General features: G+C 42.3%; 1 protein-coding gene and 1 long non-coding RNA gene across 2 annotated transcripts in view; one reads left to right on the top strand and one right to left on the bottom strand.

Moving 5' to 3' along the window:
- MYO10 (myosin X) overlaps positions 1–19,392 on the bottom strand; it is a 243,549-nt gene that overhangs the window by 181,246 nt on the left and 42,911 nt on the right. The window lies entirely within an intron of this gene.
- On the top strand, positions 12,009–15,917 carry LOC143782347 (uncharacterized). Its single transcript, XR_013216935.1, has 3 exons — positions 12,009–12,128; positions 13,593–13,676; positions 14,264–15,917. It is a non-coding gene; the product is annotated as an uncharacterized LOC143782347 (long non-coding RNA).

The following is a 19,392-nucleotide window of genomic DNA, read 5'->3' as shown; positions in this document are numbered from 1 at the left end:
GTATATGGGGCAGGTATATGGGGCATGTATATGGGGCTGGGTATATGGGACAGGTATATGGAGCAGGTATATGGCGTATATATATGGGGTGGGTATATGGGGCATGTATATGGGGCATGTGTATGGGGCGGGTATATGGGGCAGGTATATGGGGCGGGTATATGGGGCATGTATATGGGGCAAGTATATGGGGCTGGTATATGGGGCAGGTATATGGAGCAGGTATATGGGGCAGGTATATGGGGCGGGTATATGGGGCATGTATATGGGGCATGTATATGGGGCATGTATATGGGGCAGATATATGGGGCGGGGATATGGGGTGGGTATATGGGGCGGGTATATGGGGAATGTATATGGGACATGTATATGGGGCAGATATATGGGGCGGGGATATGGGGTGGGTATATGGGGCGGGTATATGGGGCATGTATATGGGACATGTATATGGGGCAGGTATATGGGGAATAAGTGTGCACGTATATATAGACATCATACGGAACCCTAACATCAATGTGAATACTGTAAATGGCCATCACAACATGTTTTTGCTCCCTCACACACTGAACGATTGCACAGTTTTCTATAAATCTACAAATGTGGGTTTCAGCAGTAGTAATGTTGTGACATACAGTCATGGCCAAAAGTGTTGGCACCCTTGAAATTGTTCCTGAAAATGAAGTATTTCTCCCAGAAAATTATTACAATTACACATGTTTTGTTATACACATGATTATTTACTTTACGTGTATTGGAACAACACACACACACAAAAAAAGAACAAAACACAAATTGGACATAATTTCACACAAAACCCCAAAAAATGGACTGAAAAAAAGTTGTTGGCACCTTCAACTTAATATTTGCTTGCACATCCTTTGGAATAAATAACTGCAACTGTTTTATTTAACCTATACAATTAAAACAATGGTTATGATTTAATGGTTTAAAACAAAAATAAATCTCGCACCCAACCAGCAATACTAACTATACAAGATGTTCATGAAAGACACCAGACTATAGTGTAATGGTAAATAGCGCAGCTTCTTTTTTTCTTAGCTATACAAAAATAACGGGGTCCATGTTAAGGTGGGGGATCGACCTTAAAGATAAATGTAAGGAAAAAGCCATCAGCTGTTGTCAGGGTATTTATACATGAGCACACACTGTGACACTTCAATGTCCACAGGCAATGTGACAGTTACAAGGAAACAATCCTTGTCAGCGACAGATGTCCGTAATAATAGGTGCAGCATGTTCACCCCCCAATAGCAGGAGACAAGCACCCAAAAACAATCCAGGTTCATTATTTAGGGCTGTAACAAAGAAAACTAAACTGAATTTTCACTGGTACACTGCTGTTTTCCATGTGCATATGTATATACAGTATCATTGCTATAAATAAGGTGGAAATTGTCACTTGTTTCTCAGATTTTAATTTTTTTTTTTATGGCATCTCAATGACAAGTTTATTAAGGTCATGATTTCTTTTTCTAAACATCATAAAGAACATCACAAGAGATTCTACTTGACCTGGAATGGCCTTCAGAAGGAAATAAGAGTTCAACGAACTGCACGAAATGCAAACTTCAGATACTTGTTATAAAAAAGATATTCTTTTAATACTGGGTGCGATATACCCTTACTGCTGCGACCATATCCCCCCTATTTGAGACATTTGGCCTGTTAGATTTTATGCGGCACGTACCAGATGTCAAGCAAAAAATTTTTGCCCAGCGTTATAAAACAGAGATGATTGTGAATACAAACACAACCCGCCTTTAAGGGAGAGCTCAATTTCTACCGCACCACACTGATTAGCTATATACTAGTCTGCTAGGTATTATGTTACATATACTGGAGCCTATGACGGATTTAGTAGCTCGTTTTAAAAAGAACAGGACATTTTTCACTTGTATATATGAATGGTTGCCAGATATTCACAAAGCACCATCGGTGGAATTAGGGGGTTATCCAATGTCCTACAGCAGTTATAACTTGCATCCCTTTTCCTTATTATTTGTATACATGGAGATATTTAATTAATCACTATTTTAATTAAAAAAAACTTACTTAAGAAAATATTCATTAAAGAGCTTCTTAACTGCAGAAGTCAGACTTCAGTCAAACACTGCGCAGACACACAATAGATCCAGTCTTCTCTGACCTCCAAGCTTTCTGTTGTGGAATCTTGACTGAATTTGACATCTGTAGCTCATTGAGTTTTTGGTTGGATTTCTACAGTCAGCAAACTGACAAAGTACGAAAGTATTCCTATCTGACTGTAAAATGGCGCTGCACAAATACACATGTCTGTTGCTTGCTCATGAGAACCTGCTTTGTGACTCTTTATCAGGAGAGATCCTGTACTGTCATAGATGGTTGACTAGCCGGGGATCCAAAATGTGATTTAGTGTTTCTGGGGCTAGTTCAAAGGTTAAATGACTTCCCTAGCACTGAATGACCTGTAGGATGAAACCTAGGTTTGTTCTGCAAGGCCATAAATGAATCTGCATTCCACAGGGGCTTTGTAGTGTTTATGGAGCTATCCTATTACCATGGCTGGCAATTCTTCACTCTTGTTTGCCCAAAATAAAATTGAAGGTTAGATCCTACACGTGTCTAAGATAACAATCTACAATCATCTACAACCTTAAGGGTATGTGCACACGTTCAGGATTTCTTGCAGAAATTTCCTGAAGAAAACCGGAAATTTTCTGCAAGAAATCCGCATTTTTTTTTTTGCGTTTTTTTTCCGTTTTTTTTGCGTTTTTTTAACATTCTGCAAGCGTAATTAGCTTGCAGAATGCTAAAGTTTTCCAAGCGATCTGTAGCATCGCTTGGAAAACTGACTGACAGGTTGGTCACACTTGTCAAACATAGTGTTTGACAAGTGTGACCAACTTGTTACTATAGATGCTGCTTTTGCAGCATCTATAGTAAAAGATAGAACGTTTAAAAATAATAAAAAAAATAAAAAAAATGCTTATACTCACCCGCAGACATCAGATCTCCTCACCGGCGTCCATTCCTATAGCTGATGTGTGCGCGCAGGGCCTTCCATGACGTCACGGTCACGTGAGCGGTCTCGACCAATCACAGGACAGTGACGTCATTCGGCAAGGTCCTTCTCCGCACACCAGCTACAGGAACCAGCCAGCGTGCAGCACAGAGGCGGGAACACTGCGCTGGACATCGAGGGTGAGTATAGGACTGTTTTTTATTTTATTTCTTATTTTTTGACCACTTATATGGTGCCCAGTGCGTGGAGGAGAGTCTCCTCTCCTCCACCCTGGGTACCAACCGCACATAATCTGCTTACTTCCCGCATGGTGTGCACAGCCCCGTGCGGGAAGTAAGCAGATCAATGGACCCCTAGGTGTGCGGAATCCCCGCAATTCCGCATTTTTAATGAACATGTTGCTTTTTTTTCCGCTATGCGATTTTTTCGCGGAAAAAATCGCAACATTTGCACAAAAAATGCGGAATACCTTGTAAATAATAGGAGGCATATGTTAGCGTTTTTTTCGCGTTTTTATCACGTTTTTATAGCGAAAAAACGCGAAAAAAACGCTAAAAATCCTGAACGTGTGCACATGGCCTAAATTTTATGCCAAAGGAAATATTTAAGTGATCCTATAAGTTTATAACCCTGAGGGCTCATGCAGACATTCGTGGATTTAGGTCTGGTCACTTATTGCAATGCTTAGACTGGTCTAGGGCCTCCCGACCGAAGCATGATAACTTCATATATTTCTATGAGGCCGTCATTCTCGGGTATAGAGACCCACGTCCAGTCCATGCGTTGCGGCCTGTGATCTGACAGAGATGTCTGTATGAGTCTTTAGACAGCATTCTACTAGTGATGAGTGTACGTGATGGGATACGGTGTTATCCGAGCATGCTTGGGTGCTAACCGAGTGTCTTCAGGGCACTTGAAAAACATGTTTGAGTCCTCGCGGCTTCATGTCTCGTGGCTGTTTTACAGCCTCAACACATGTATGGATTGCCTGTTTGTTAGGCAATCCCTGCATGTGTTGTGGTTGTCTAACAGTCGCGAGACATGCTGCCGCGAGGACTCGGACATATTTTTTTAGCACGCCGAAGACACTCAGTAAGCACTCTGACATGCTCGGATAACGCTTTATCCCAGCATGTTCATCACTACAATCTACAGATGTTACAACTTTCCAATATATACCCCATCTCCATTTTGCCTCCCTAGTCTATGACTGCAGACAAAAGGAGGAGACAGAAATGAAACAATAGAACAGCATGTCTAATATCATAGAATAGGATCTTCTGCACATTGGAGAGCACTTCCGGCCACACCAACATAGACGCTACCCTGTGACATTGCAAGGTTAAACCCTCTTACAATTTCTGAGCATCTTATCAAGACTTTATAGAGTACAAAGAAACTTGGTATTGCATTTGATGCCACTTTTAACATTATTATGGTGACTACCAATTTCTCTTATTACAAAGCAGGTTGCCTCAGGGACATAGAATGACGCCCGTCATTGGTAATCTTTTAGGCTACTTTCACACTAGCGTCGTGCACTGCATGTCGCTATGCGTCGCTTTGTTGAAAAAACGCATCCTGCAAAAGTGCTTGCAGGATGCGTTTTTTCTCCATAGACTTGCATTAGCGACGCAGTGCGACGCATTGCCACACGTCGCATCCGTCGTGCGACGGTTGCGTCATGTTGCGTCGGTCCGTCGCCACCAAAAAAAAGTAACGTTTTTTGGTGCGTCGAGACTGTCTTTTCCGACCGCGCATGTGCGGCCGGAACTCCGCCCCCGCCTCCCTGCACATCACAATGGGGCAGCGGATGCATTGAAAAACAGCATCCACTGCCCCCGTTGTGCGGCGTTTTCACTGCTTGCGTCGGTACGTCGCAACGACTCAATTCGTCGTGCGTCGTACGACGCTAGTGTGAAAGTAGCCTTATTCGGTGCCCATAGGTGTTGTCTCTCAGCTCATCCATAATTAATTGAATATACTTATCTCCAATCACTCAAGCAAAAAAGAAGCATTCTAGGGATAAGATTATTGCTTTTTTAAATACTTCCTCACATGTCACAAGTCATTTATTTGAAATGATTCATGTTCTCCATTGCATGGGATATCTGTGTGGTTTTCAAATGTGCAAAAAAAAAAGACACAAAAGACACACTGCTGTAAGTATGCGCAGCAGAGATAAAAGCTAAAAAAGTCTACAAAGTATTTCACCGAATATTTCAACATTCTTCACTTTACTTAAACTTACCAGCATTCTGTAAGATTGTCATTATTATTATTTAGTGTTATAGCGCCATTTATTCCATGGCGTTTTACATGTAAAGAGGGATATACATAATAAAAACAAGTATAATAATCTTAAACAATACAAGTCACAACTGGTACAGGAGGAGAGAGGACCCTGCCCGCGGGGGCTCACAATCTACAAGGGATGGGTGAGAATACAGTAGGCGAGGATAGAGCTGGTCATGCAGCGGTTTGGTCGATCGGTGGTTACTGCAGGTTGTAGGCTTGTCAAACACAATGCAGTTCCTCTCATTTATGTTTTAGGTGAAGTTACACATTAGATAGAATTTGACATGCCTCAGTGGTTAGCACTGCAGCCTTGCAGCGCTGGGGTCCTGGGTTCGAATCCCACCAAGGACAACATCTGCAAGGAGTTTGCATGTTCTGCCCCTGTTTGTATAGATTTCCTCTGGTTTCCTCCCACACTACAAAGACATACTGATAGGGAATCTAGACTGTGAGCCCCAATGTTGACAGTATCTATAACGTCTGTAAAGCACTGCGGAATTAATGGTGCTATATAAGCAAAGCATAATACATAAAAATAAATAATTAGACAGATGTGACTGCATTGACACATTTCCATCTAATGTGTATGGGGGCCTTAAGGATGTATGCTGAACCAGAGTCTGGATGTGTGTTTATCTCTGCTGGAGAGGACTCTAGTTTGACTTATATCCTTAATCATGTTGAAAGACTTCTTAAAGGTAAGAATCTGGAAGACATTCACATTCCCAGACTTTATTTTATTAACACGTATGTTCCTATTAGCTGTTCATTTGGGATTCCAGCAAAAGCTCCAACCACAATTAGCTCATTGTTGTGGTCAGTGCCTGAGGAAAGAAGAGAGTTCTAAATGGAGACTACTTTATAGCGGGCTTTGTAAACAGCCAATTTGACAACTAAAAGAAGTTGTCCACTAATGGGACAACTTCTTCTCACACCCCTCGCTTGGCCCTGATAAAATAAAAAAGCCTATCATCACCTCCTGTGCTGGCACCATTCACGCAGTGTCAGCACTTGCTCGCCCTGAGACTCACGTGCTGTTATTGTGACGCTGGCGTGAGAGAGCAGCTCCAGCCCGGACTTCATCTTCATGTTCCATTTGTATGAAGGCGGGGACAGTGACGCCAGCGCTGATTTGGCATCGGGGTCACATGTTGCAACAACAGCACGGGAGCCCTGGGGAAAGGAAGCGCCGACTCCACAGAAACGCCGCCATACGGGAGGTGAGTATACATTTTTTTATTTTATCGGGGTCAAACATTTCGATCAAGAAGGGGTTGTCCAAGTAGTGGACAAACTCATTAAGCTCCAACATACACATTATACTAATGTTGGTCTTACCCGCTGATAGTGACAAGTTCATGCAACAATCTAGTGTGTATGGGGGCACTGGCCAACTGAAATATCGACTGCTGATCGCTTTATTCTCCCAGAGATGAGCTGCCAAAGAGATGTCTCTAGGTGGCTTTCTAATAGAGAACACAGGAGCGATAGGCCAAGATGGCTGCCGGCTGAACAATCAGCTGAAGCACTGTTCGGCCGACAGCCATCGAATGTGTATGGCAGCCTGACTAATAACATTTTTGATATACAAATAAATACTAATTGAGCTAGAGTACTGACACCTCCACTATCCAATCTGTAATCCATACTCTGCCTGCCAACACACAGTACCCTTTATTGCAATAGAAAAACTCACCTTTGAAACCCAATCTGGAGGATAGCTCAGAGCTGATACTGTTTGAATGAGCAGCATGAGTAGCATATGCTGTGCAAAGTATTGTTATCAGTGAGTATATAGCTTAACCATTCAGCATCTGCCAGGGGCTTTGTTTACAAGGGGCCTCAGCAGATGCTTGGCAATCATTACATGTGAACCTGAAAGACAGAAAAACTTGCAAGTTCCCCTTTTATTAGAGCAAACTATTAAAAAAAGGATTTGGATGTCTTTAAGAGAAAGAAGTTCCCTTGTTCTTTTTTATAGCACAAGGGATTTTTATGTTGGGCACTTTATTGATCAAGTTAAACTTGATGCAAAATCTTACTTTATAAAGAAGTGTGCAATAAAAAAACTTTTTATGCTTGCAGAATGGAATTCTTGTAATGTGAAATTCAACTGACAATAGATATTTATATAGAAATATATACAATATGCAATTATGCATACTATGCATAGCATATCACAAAAGTGAATAAACCCCTCATTGCAGCCATAACATTTTAATACAATGTAACATAATCAGTGTAGAACTTTTAGAACAGTGTAAACTTGGTGTGACCTCTAAATAACTCAACACACAGCCACTAATGTCTAAAGCACTGGCAACAAAAGTGAGTACACCACTAAGTAAAAATGTCCAAATTGTGCCCAAAGTGTCAATAGTTTGTGTGGCCACCATTATTTTCAAACACTGCCTTAACTTTCTTGGGCATGGAGCTCACTAGAGCTTCACATGTAACCACTGGAATCCTCCTAAACTCCTCCATGATGACACCATGGAGCTGGTGAATGTTGGAGATCTTGTGCTCCTCCACCTTCTATTTGAGGATGCCTCAGAAATGCTCAATAGGGTTTAGGTCTGGAGACACGCTTGGCCAGTCCAGTGCCTCTACCCTCAGTTTCTTTAGCAAGGCAGTGGTCTTCTTGGAGGTGTGTTTGGGGCCATTATCATATTGGATTACTGCCCTGCGGCCCAGTTTCCTGAGGGAGGAGATCATGCTCTGCTTCAGTATGTCACACAACATGTTGGCAGTCAGGGTTCCCTCAATGAACTGTAGCTCCCCACAGCCAACAGCACTCATGTAGCCCCAAACCATGACACTCCCACCACCATGCTTCACTGTGATATATATATATATATATATATATATATATATATATATATATATATATATATATATATATATATATATATATATATATATTCAATGGGATTCTTTAAATGCAGAGTGAAAGTACTGTAATAAAGCTACAGGCATGTATAGATTAAACTTCAAAACATGAGTATTCCTGTATATGGGTGAGCAGAGGGAGATTGCGGTTGGGTGGGGGTGAACTATTGGCTGCAGCTGAACCATTGTATAGCTGACAGCTACCTATTCTGTATGGCTCGCTTTACAGAGGACTAAAGCTGGTGCTAATTAATTGGCCACTAGACGGAAGCAGGTGAACCATCTCTAATGACTGCATCTGCAGATCTTTTTTTGATTAGCCTGCCTGGCACAATGTCACATATATGTCAGGCCACAACAATGATGTCACACCAGGCCGGCTACTTCAAAGAAAAGCCACCTATATTGTCAGATAGGACGTGGATCTCTCGCTCCCATCCAGTGCCATAGACTGCTCTTATAGCAGACACACCGAGACATGCAAATTGATTCACAACTTTATTTCTCTGTAAAGCCCCCCCATCCTCAATAGACAACTGTAGGCCATACAACGGTTGAGCTTCAGTGATCCTATCATCATTCCTGAGATGTCTGTTTTAGGGTATGTGCACACGTCCGGATTTCTTGCAGAAATTTCCTGAAGAAAACCGGAAATTTTCTGCAAGAAATCCGCATTTTTTTTTGCGTTTTTTTTCCGTTTTTTTTCGCGTTTTTTTAGCATTCTGCAAGCGTAATTAGCTTGCAGAATGCTAAAGTTTTCCAAGCGATCTGTAGCATCGCTTGGAAAACTGACTGACAGGTTGGTCACACTTGTCAAACATAGTGTTTGACAAGTGTGACCATCTTTTTACTATAGATGCAGCCTATGCAGCATCTATAGTAAAAGATAGAATGTTTAAAAATAATAAAAAAAATAAAAAAAATGGTTATACTCACCTGCAGGCGTCCGTTCCTATAGATGCCGTTGTGGTTCAGGACCTTCCATGACGTCGCGGTCACGTGAGCGGTCACATGACCGGTCTCGACCAATCACAAGACAGTGACGTCATCGCAGGTCCTTCACCGCACACCAGCTATAGAAACCAAAGCGGCAGCATGCAGCGGAGAGGCGGGAAGACATCGAAGGTGAGTATAGGACTAATTTTTATTTTAATTCTTATTTTTTACCAATTATATGGTGCCCAGTCCGTGGAGGAGAGTCTCCTCTCCTCCACCCTGGGTTCCAACCGCACACAATCTGCTTACTTCCCGCATGGTGTGCACAGCCCCGTGCGGGAAGTAAGCAGATCAATGCACTCCTAGGTGTGCGGAATCCCCTGCAATTCCGCATTTTAATGAACATGTTGCTTTTTTTTCCGCGATGCGATTTTTTCGGGGAAAAAAAGGCTACATTTGCACAAAAAATGCGGAATACACTGAAAATAATGGGAGGCATATGTTAGCGTTTTTTTCGCGTTTTTATCACGTTTTTATAGCGAAAAAACGCGAAAAAAATGCAAAAAATACTGAACGTGTGCACATGGCCTCAGAGTTGCAATAAATACTTTCATTCTTTATGAAATAATGATTATTGATCTTATTTTCTAAGAATTTTCTGTTGTGCCAATCCTCTGTTTTTCCTTCAAAAAATGTATAACTAAATGGAGAACTGGGTTTTATCAGTTGGGGGTGGGGCCTCTAAGTAAAAATGCTGTCTAATCAGCGGTGACATTGCAAGGCTATGTAAGGACACACCAACTATTTATGAAAATGCAGGCGGAATATCACAGGAACAGCATGACACAAAACTGTGAAAAAAAGTTGCTCCAGAATTGGAACACAATTATTAACCAAAATATGCAAGAAATGATTTCAAGGAAATCTGTCAATTGCAAAAATGCAATTGACCTGCAAATATGAGAATAATCTGCAGGTTAATAGTGTTCTGTAACTGCCTAACACCTGAACTGAGTTCTCAGCTGCAGAGAGGAAATTAATTTTATTTCTCCTGGCAGCATCGGGCTTTCAGTCATAGGGGTGGGTGAGGGCACAACTTCAGCCATAGGGGTGGTGCCGATGCAGCTTCAGGCAAAGGGGTGGTGCCGGCACAGCTTCAGCGACAGCGGTGGTGCCGTGGCAGTTCAGCCATAGGGGTGGTGCCAGTGCAGATTCAGTTATAGGGGTGGTGCCGATGCAGCTTCAGTCATAGGGGTGGTGCAGGTGCAGCTTCAGTCATAGGGGTGGTGCCGATGCAGCTTCATTCATAGGGGTGGAGTCGGTGCAGCTTCAGTCACCGCTCAGTACATAGTGAGCAGCGACAGAGAGCCGGCCCACCCCTATAACTGAAAGTCTGATACTTACGGGAGGAATAAAGTTCATTCTGTCCTGCCAATGCGGTTCTAAGTGCAGATGCCAGGCAGCTGCAGAACGCTATTAACCTGTAAATTAACCTCAAATCTGCAGGTTAATAGTGTTTTTTTACATGATAGGTTCCCTTTAATGTCTTCCCCAAAAGGGTTATCTCATCAGAGATATTGCTGGTATATTGATAGGATATGCTACTAATATACAATGTCAAAGCCCCTAAGAAAGCACCTTGTCACTAGTTCTGTTGGCTTCAGTGAGGCTACATCCATGTTGATTGCCCTTGTCTCATTTTTTATGTTATTACAGAATGTAAAGCTTATCTGACAGCATTTCAATGTGTAAGGGGGCAGCCCGGCTGTCTGTCAGTGGCAGAGTTGGGGAAATAAGGATTACAGAAAGTTTAGATTTTTTGTTTAACTAGAAGACAGGGATGCCAGAGGTGTCTGAGAAAGTCAATACTGGAGTCAGATAGTTGATGGATAAACAGATTGCTATCTGGTGTGTGACCGGCTAAGTGCTGCAGGCAATCAGATTAGTGTGAATAAAGGCCCCGTCTCACATAGCGATTTACCAACGATCACGACCAGCGATACGACCTGGCCGTGATCGTTGGTAAGTCGCTGTGTGGTCGCTGGGGAGCTGTCACACAGACAGCTCTCTCCAGCGACCAACGATCAGGGGAACGACTTCGGCATCGTTGAAACTGTCTTCAACGATGCCGAAGTCCCCCTGCAGCACCCGGGTAACCAGGGTAAACATCGGGTTACTAAGCGCAGGGCCGCGCTTAGTAACCCGATGTTTACCCTGGTTACCAAAAAAAACAAACACTACATACTCGCCTTTCGGTGTCCGTCAGGTCCCTTGCCGTCTGCTTCCTGCTCTGACTGAGCCGCCGTACAGTGAGAGCAGAGCGCAGCGGTGACGTCACTGCTGTGCTCTCACTTCTCACTGTACGGCCGGCAGTCAGTGAGAGCAGGAAGCAGACGGCAAGGGACCTGACGGACACCGAAAGGCGAGTATGTACTGTTTGGTTTTTTTACATTTACGCTGGTAACCAGGGTAAACATCGGGTTACTAAGCGCGGCCCTGCGCTTAGTAACCCGATGTTTACCCTGGTTACCAGTGAAGACATCGCTGGATCGGTGTCACACACACCGATTCAGCGATGTCAGCGGGACCTCAACGACCAAAAAAAGGTCCAGGCCATTCCGACACGACCAGCGATCTCGCAGCAGGGGCCTGATCGCTGGTACGTGTCACACATAGCGAGATCGCTACTGAGGTCGCTGTTGCGTCACAAAACTAGTGACTCAGCAGCGATCTCGCTAGCGATCTCGCTAGCGATCTCGCTATGTGAGACGGGGCCTTAAGAACAGTACACCAATAGATATGCACCCTTCAGATGATATCTTCTGCTACCTCTGATGAATTGTTTTATATGTAAAAGAGAATTGTGTCTTTGTAGAATTGTCTTAAAAAGTCACAGTTTTCCACACACAGACTTCTCGCTTTATAGCCAGCTTGTTTCCTTGCTTATTCCTGGATGAAAGAATTCATTGTCCGTGACAATAAGGTAAATTATTTTGGCAGATGCTGTTATTCGGGGGTTGATTTATAACATCTGCAATGCAGCTATTACATGAAAACTTGTTGAGCTCTATTTAAACACATAATTTTCTGGAGAAAAAAGCTTTTTTTCTACCAAAGTATTCCAAGTATGACGACTGATCTATTCACAGACTATTTTATATACAAATAATTGCCATTAGGAGGCATAGAACCGTTTAAATGCGCTATTATATTTCAGTTGTATTTGCATAAAATTGTTAAAAAAAACCCCATAAAATCGCTGGTGAACTTGTGCATTGGCCCATCTGCTACTATATCTCCCAGAGAATAAGAACCCGATCGCTCCTTCTATTACTCCCGCTGCCAAATGCTCAGGGCCAATTTGGATTTTTCAACTGGGGATCATGAGAAGTCAATTCTATATCATACATTTTATGTATTTTGGGGGACATTTATTAACAAGTTTATGCCATAAAGTGGCATCAAAAGGCAAAATTTATGGTCCATACCTTAATTTACGACTTTTTAAGTTTTCTCCACTGTTCGAGCCATTTTTCCAAAAATTGTGCAGAGTAAGACCTGCCACTTAAGGGGACCCGCCTGTCCGACTAGTCTCACATCGCAGCATTAAACATATGTGGTTAAAATCATGCCACCAAGGTTTGATACACGTTTCCCATTTATCATTCATCATGTGTTAACTATGAGATAAGGACATTTTAAATCTTTAAATAATTGCAATTAACACCAAATAATGTCCTCTCGTGACCTCAAACTATATTAGGAATATTAAATATAGCCATTTTAGAATCTAGATAATCAATTTACTTGTGCATCGGAGATAGGCAACTGTGATCAAAACTCTATGGCCCCGATTTATCATTTGCTTTTTTTATTTTAGTAATTTTCCTTTTTTTTGTCTTGTGGTATTAGTTGCCGTTTTTGGTGCCAAATTCTTCAAAATGGCGCACACGATTTATGAATTTGGCGCAAAGTAAAAAATGGTTTTGTGCTGCTTTTGTGATGTTTTGGCTGACAAAAATCACATGTTATACAAAATGGTGCAAAAATGCACCAAAATACTGGTGTACTTAAAAATAGACCAGGAGGAGACTGGAGTGGAGTTGCGCCAAATTTTGCGACTTTCTAAAAAGTCGTAATTGATGAATCAGGTGAAAACATCTGGAATCACTAAACTCCGACCACAGTGCGGGGAAAAAACCCCAAACAGGCGAGAATATATAAAACAGACTTCATAAAGACGCAAATAAAATAATGAATTGGGTGCAAACAGAGAAGAGGCGCAAAGCATGCAAAAGTAGACAAAAAAACTGGAGCAAAGGTAATGATGAATCAAATCCCTTCTGGATAATTTACTAGGAAAATGACTGCTTTATATAGAACTGAATACTGAATATTGCCCTTACTGAAGTAAATAATTTAGGCTTCTCCTTATTTATCATGTCAGGTACTTTGTACACAGGACGCAATGACCTACATGTATCTCATTTCATGAAATATAGGGGACACAAAACTGGCAGATGTTATGCAGGTAGGATTATCAGCCGACAGCTGTTTCTAATTGTATTGTTCCATTTGACTGTATGTGACAACATTAGCACATGGCTGAGGTCTGATAAGCGTCATCCAACATTCTGCTGAACACTGACTTTTTCGGCTCGCTCTCTAAATTTAAAGAACAAATATAAGACTTGATGGATTGTCATGGATTCTCAAGAGTTGCGCCGTAGAGTGCAACAGCACATTTCAAATATATCTACGGCCAAAAGTGACAGAGAAAAGGGAAAACAAACTACCTCTTTGGCAACCCACTTTTTGGAGTACCATAATGGTAGCTCCAGGACCCTCGGTGTTATGGGGCTAGAGGGAGTTACCCCTAATATTAGAGGGGGTAAATTAACTGATGAACTGCTGAGGAGAGAATCCTGCTTGATTTATGAGCTTAAAAGTTTAACACCGGGGGGCTTAAATGAGGAATTGCTGTATACAGGTTTCTACAAAAAAACTATAGGGACCTAGTCTTGTTTTTTTTTGTGGACTGTTATGGGTACAGCCTTGTATGACATGTTTTTCGTGGATACTTGAATATATGCTCTGTTTCCTCCTCATTTATTACAGATTACTTCTACAGGCGAACAAGTGTCACCCATATACCTTACGGCCTGATGGGAAATTGGTAGTACGGACTTTCTAAGGAACAAAATAAAGTCAAGAAAAGCGACACATGACATACCTTTTTTTTCCTGCTATATACTGCTGTTTCTATTTAGTTTTGACATTGGGGCGTTGTTGTGTCTGTAGCAGTCTAGTATAGATTTTCTATGGACACTATATTCTGTATCGGAGTATATATTACTCTGTTAAGCATTAGACTCTCTCCATTTAGGACTGGTCAATATCAATATAACTATCTCTACTTAGTCCAATCCATTGTGAATAATTGTAGTTGTATGACACATTAACCACTCTAGTATGTAGTTCAACTGGGCTGACCCAGATTCCAACATGGTTCATGTGTAACTTCGTAAACAACTATTCAGACAAGTTATCATGGTATATGGAACCAACACCTATAGCGGTGGTCTCCAGCATACGCACGAGATGCATTGAGACTTTTGCAAGTTTGTGAGGATGTGTTCCTGGGGGACAATCCGTACCCATGTGCCTGAAACTTATTTTAGGGATGTTTGTCTTCATTGTGGTTTTTAACCACTAAGTGTATCTGGTTTATAAAAGAGCTCGCTGTCCTCAAATTCGGCAAGTCTGCCCTCTATGGTTGTTACAACTAAGCGCTCTGCTTATCTATCTGCGCATGCGCTGGACCAAAAATGGCCCTTGTGGTTGTTGTCGTGACAACCTATGCACAATACTGGAGAGCTGTTACCATTTGATTATGATTTGGGTGTAGTAGCTCTACTACACACTATGAGTGTATGCGCATACATCCGTGACCGGTAACTAACTGTGTTTCGCATTCTTGTTATAACATTACCGCTCGCGCAGGCGCCTTGTATCATTGACTGAGTGCCGGCCTTTAGAAATATTTGCGCCTGCGCAGTGGATTCAGTAACACGTTGTATTGGTGGGCGTATACCGCCATTGTTACATAGATCTAGCGAACTACACTACTGATGACGCATACGCTAACTGCTTGTGTTTCGGCCACGGGAAGCCTTTCTACGCTTGCGCAATAAACTCTTTAATACACCGGAATGATGTGCCTACATCGCCATTGCTCCTCACACCTGGTAGGTGTATTGATGAATTATGTGTCTATTTAAACTTGGGAACATACCATTTTGGCATTACTGACCTTGAGGAAGACGCTTTAAGTGTCGATACGCGTGGGTCTGAACACCCACACAGCCGACTAGATCCACCAAGCCTATCATGCCAAAAACTTGAGGGGACACCTATCTGTTAGGTTGGGTAAGAATATAGGGCTGAAGGGTTAAGACCCTGTGAAATAGGCAGTGCCTGTCACACCTTACACTTACTCAGATTGGGTTTCCTCTTTTGGTGACATACCTGTCTTTGGCATCTGTACAGGGGATATTTATTAATCAGACTGTGATGGTTCTTGATTTATATTTATATATTTTGCAATACAGCATGTGTATATTAGATAATGATTGGCATCTGTGATCTATTCATGGTGATGTACTGTATATCCTATTGTAAATCGGCTGTGTAGTGTTTTTTGTTGGTATTTACCTGAAATCAATGTGGACCCATTACCCCTATCTATGTTGTGGGTTTTTAAGTGTTTTTAAATGTCTTTTGTGTGTTGTTCTCAAATAAAGACTATATATATTTTTGTACTTTACAATTGATGTGGTGATCCTAATTCTTATGCATACACTTTGCTCTGTTTGGTTATATTTATATGTAGTATGCAGATGGTGATCCCCTTATTCATTATAATTAGATGGTGCCCGCTCAGTAAAGTGTTTTTGGGTTACTTGATGGATTGTCGTAAATATCAAAGTAACATATCAGAAGATGCTACGGATAAGAGTCCTTTGGCCCTATTAGAGATTTAATGAAAATCCGGAAAATGTCATGTAGAAATTGAAAAGTACCGTATTTCATTTTTTTTTTAAACAATACTATTATACCCTCCAAAAAAATTCTAGTTATAGCACAATATGATGTCTTTGTTTTACCACAAGACAGGGAACAAACTCTGTTGGTAGATGCCCAGATGGTACAAGTCCTTAGATGTTATAAGCTTCGGAAATATTTCTATATTTCTAAATAGTTCTATATTTCAGAAATATTTCTATTTGTCCTTTTCCTCCCAGTCTCTTGTTTTTCGTAGTTTCTAGCACAATATAGTGCACCATGAGTTTCGTTGGCTGAAGGCAGATATCAGTGCCATGTTAGTAGGTTAGGTATAATCTCAGATCCATACCGGATACTGTATGAGACTGACATCTGTAACATGACTCTACAACTATACCGTGTCTTCAGGATACGGTATTTACTTAGGTACGAGATTCACAAAGCTTGTGTCTGTCTTGTCAAATTGTGCAGCTGCAACAGCTTAAAAATGATTCCTGAAGCCGTATATGTCATTGTTCGTGGATACACTGCGCATCTATGAAGAAGGTTCCCCAGCAATAAATAAAATGAAACAGACCGTAGTAGGGATAAGTAAACATGTGCATGCCGCTCGCACGGACAAAGAGGACTAATCTCCCCATAGAGCACGGTAATTACTAGCACTGATACATTGACAATGGAAGGTAGGCTCATCCTACAACACTTTTTGTAGCACGATTTCTAGTGACATGCCAAAGAAATATGTTTTTATTACTCAGCCATTTAAAGAACTGTTACACCTAAAATGCCATCCACCTCCTGAATGCGCCATCCAAGTGTAAATGCCTGTCATAGCCAAAACCAGGTGCTGAAAAGTGTGCCACTGATCATTACAGATCAGAGTGACGTGCTGAAGTCAGTGTAAAAACAACGCAAAATAAAATGAAAACCCTCCTCTATCTTGCACAAATGCAGCATTAAAAGGGTTAAAAACCAGGATTCAAGCTTTCTCTGTTTTTTGTTAGTAGTTGGTTGTGGGTGGTCAAGCTAATAATGGCAGGCATCAAACTTGCTTGGCATTGGCTGAATTTGCTCATCTAGCACTCAGCTACATGTCTTGGCACCAGAGGGGTCCACAGTTGGTAGATCTCTTTGGTCCCTATTCAACAAAGAGATTACACCAGAATTCCGGCATAAATCTTTTTGAAAAGTCATAAAAAATTTAGTGCAAACATTTAGTGACTTTTCGTAGTTTCACACAAGTTTTTCCCAGCTCCATCAAAATGGGCAGAGCTGGAGCGGGACAGGGGCACGAGAGCACAGCTTATCTAATTGATGACAGAACAGCTTATCTAATTGATAACGAACTGTGCCACTACTTACTCCAGAAATCTTAAGGCCCCGTCACACATAGCGATTTACCAACGATCACGACCAGCGATACGACCTGGCCGTGATCGTTGGTAAGTCGCTGGGGAGCTGTCACACAGACAGCTCTCTCCAGCGACCAACGATCAGGGGAACGACTTCGGCATCGTTGAAACTGTCTTCAACGATGCCGAAGTCCCCCTGCAGCACCCGGGTAACCAGGGTAAACATCGGGTTACTAAGCGCAGGGCCGCGCTTAGTAACCCGATGTTTACCCTGGTTACCAAAAAAGACAAACAGTACATACTCACCATCTGATGTCCGTCAGGTCCCTTGCCGTCTGCTTCCTGCTCTGACTGAGCCGCCGTACAGTGAGAGCAGAGCGCAACGGTGACGTCACTGCTGTGCTCTCACTGTACGGCCGGATCTCAGTCAGAGCAGGAAGCAGACGGCAAGGGACCTGACGGACATCAGATGGTGAGTATGTACGTTTTTTTTTTTTTACATTTACGCTGGTAACCAGGGTAAACATCGGGTTACTAAGCGCGGCCCTGCGCTTAGTAACCCGATGTTTACCCTGGTTACCAGTGAAGACATCGCTGGATCGGTGTCACACACACCGATTCAGCGATGTCAGCGGGACCTCAACGACCAAAAAACGGCACAGGCCATTCCGACACGACCAGCGATCTCACAGCAGGGGCCTGATCGCTGGTACGTGTCACACATAGCGAGATCGCTACTGAGGTCGCTGTTGCGTCACAAAACTTGTGACTCAGCAGCGATCTCGCTAGCGATCTCGCTATGTGAGACGGGGCCTTTACTCCAATCCCTGACTGGAGTAAGATTTGTGGCAAGGTGCACAGAGGAACATGCCACTTGTCAGAGGCCTCTTAGGGAATCAATAGTGTCTGACTCCAACACAACACTGACGTGAACATCGTCTTGATGAATCGGGCCAATGTTTTTATAGAGATCAGCATCACCATTTATTGCTGAAAATACTCTAACCCACTGCACTCAATAAAAAAAAGTTAGGAGTGGTCTTGGTGCAATCGGTCAATTTTCTTTATGTTATTTAAAGGTTCACTGGGACTTGTTCAAAACTTGCAGAAATCAAGAATTTTGTTAAAATAATAACATAACAATTTCTTACCCTTTCTACTCCAGCTTCTCCAGTGCTGGCGCGTGTTCTACAGCGATGATATCCCATTTATCACCAATGTACAGTAACTGCTGCAGTCAATCACTGGCCTCTGACTTTCTCATGAACAGCACATGACTGCTGAGACCAGCGATTGGCTGCAGTGGATGCCTGATTATGTACAGGACGTGGATGCGGCAGCATCAAGGGGGATCAGTGGAGCGGAGGGAAATCGAATAGGTGATTATTTTATTATTTTAATTTTTGCTGATTCTTTTCCTTTTTTCACTTAGTTTTAATTTCAGATAATTTGTCTCTCTATTTTTTCACCCCTCCTAGGCTGTCATGTAAAGTGCTTCACACAACAAATGCATTTATATATGTTCAATCCAGATGCATGGCATTGTCCAGGCAAAAATAATTTTCTCAGAGACTTTTGAGTTGTAACAAAAAAGCAAACTAAGGCTACTTTCACACTAGCGTCGTACGACGCACGACGAATTGCGTCGTTGCGACGTACCGATGCAAGCAGTGAAAGCGCCGCACAACGGGGGCAGCGGATGCTGTTTTTCAACGCATCCGCTGCCCCATTGTGATGTGCGGGGAGGCGGGGGCGGAGTTCCGGCCGCGCATGCGCGGTCGGAAAAGACAGTCTCGACGCACCAAAAAACGTTACATGCAACATTTTTTG

Source organism: Ranitomeya variabilis, chromosome 6 (genome assembly GCF_051348905.1).
Source record: "Ranitomeya variabilis isolate aRanVar5 chromosome 6, aRanVar5.hap1, whole genome shotgun sequence".
Classification (NCBI taxonomy): Eukaryota; Metazoa; Chordata; class Amphibia; order Anura; family Dendrobatidae; genus Ranitomeya; species Ranitomeya variabilis.
Note: the sequence above shows the minus strand (reverse complement) of the source record. Positions and strands in the feature narration are given on the sequence as shown.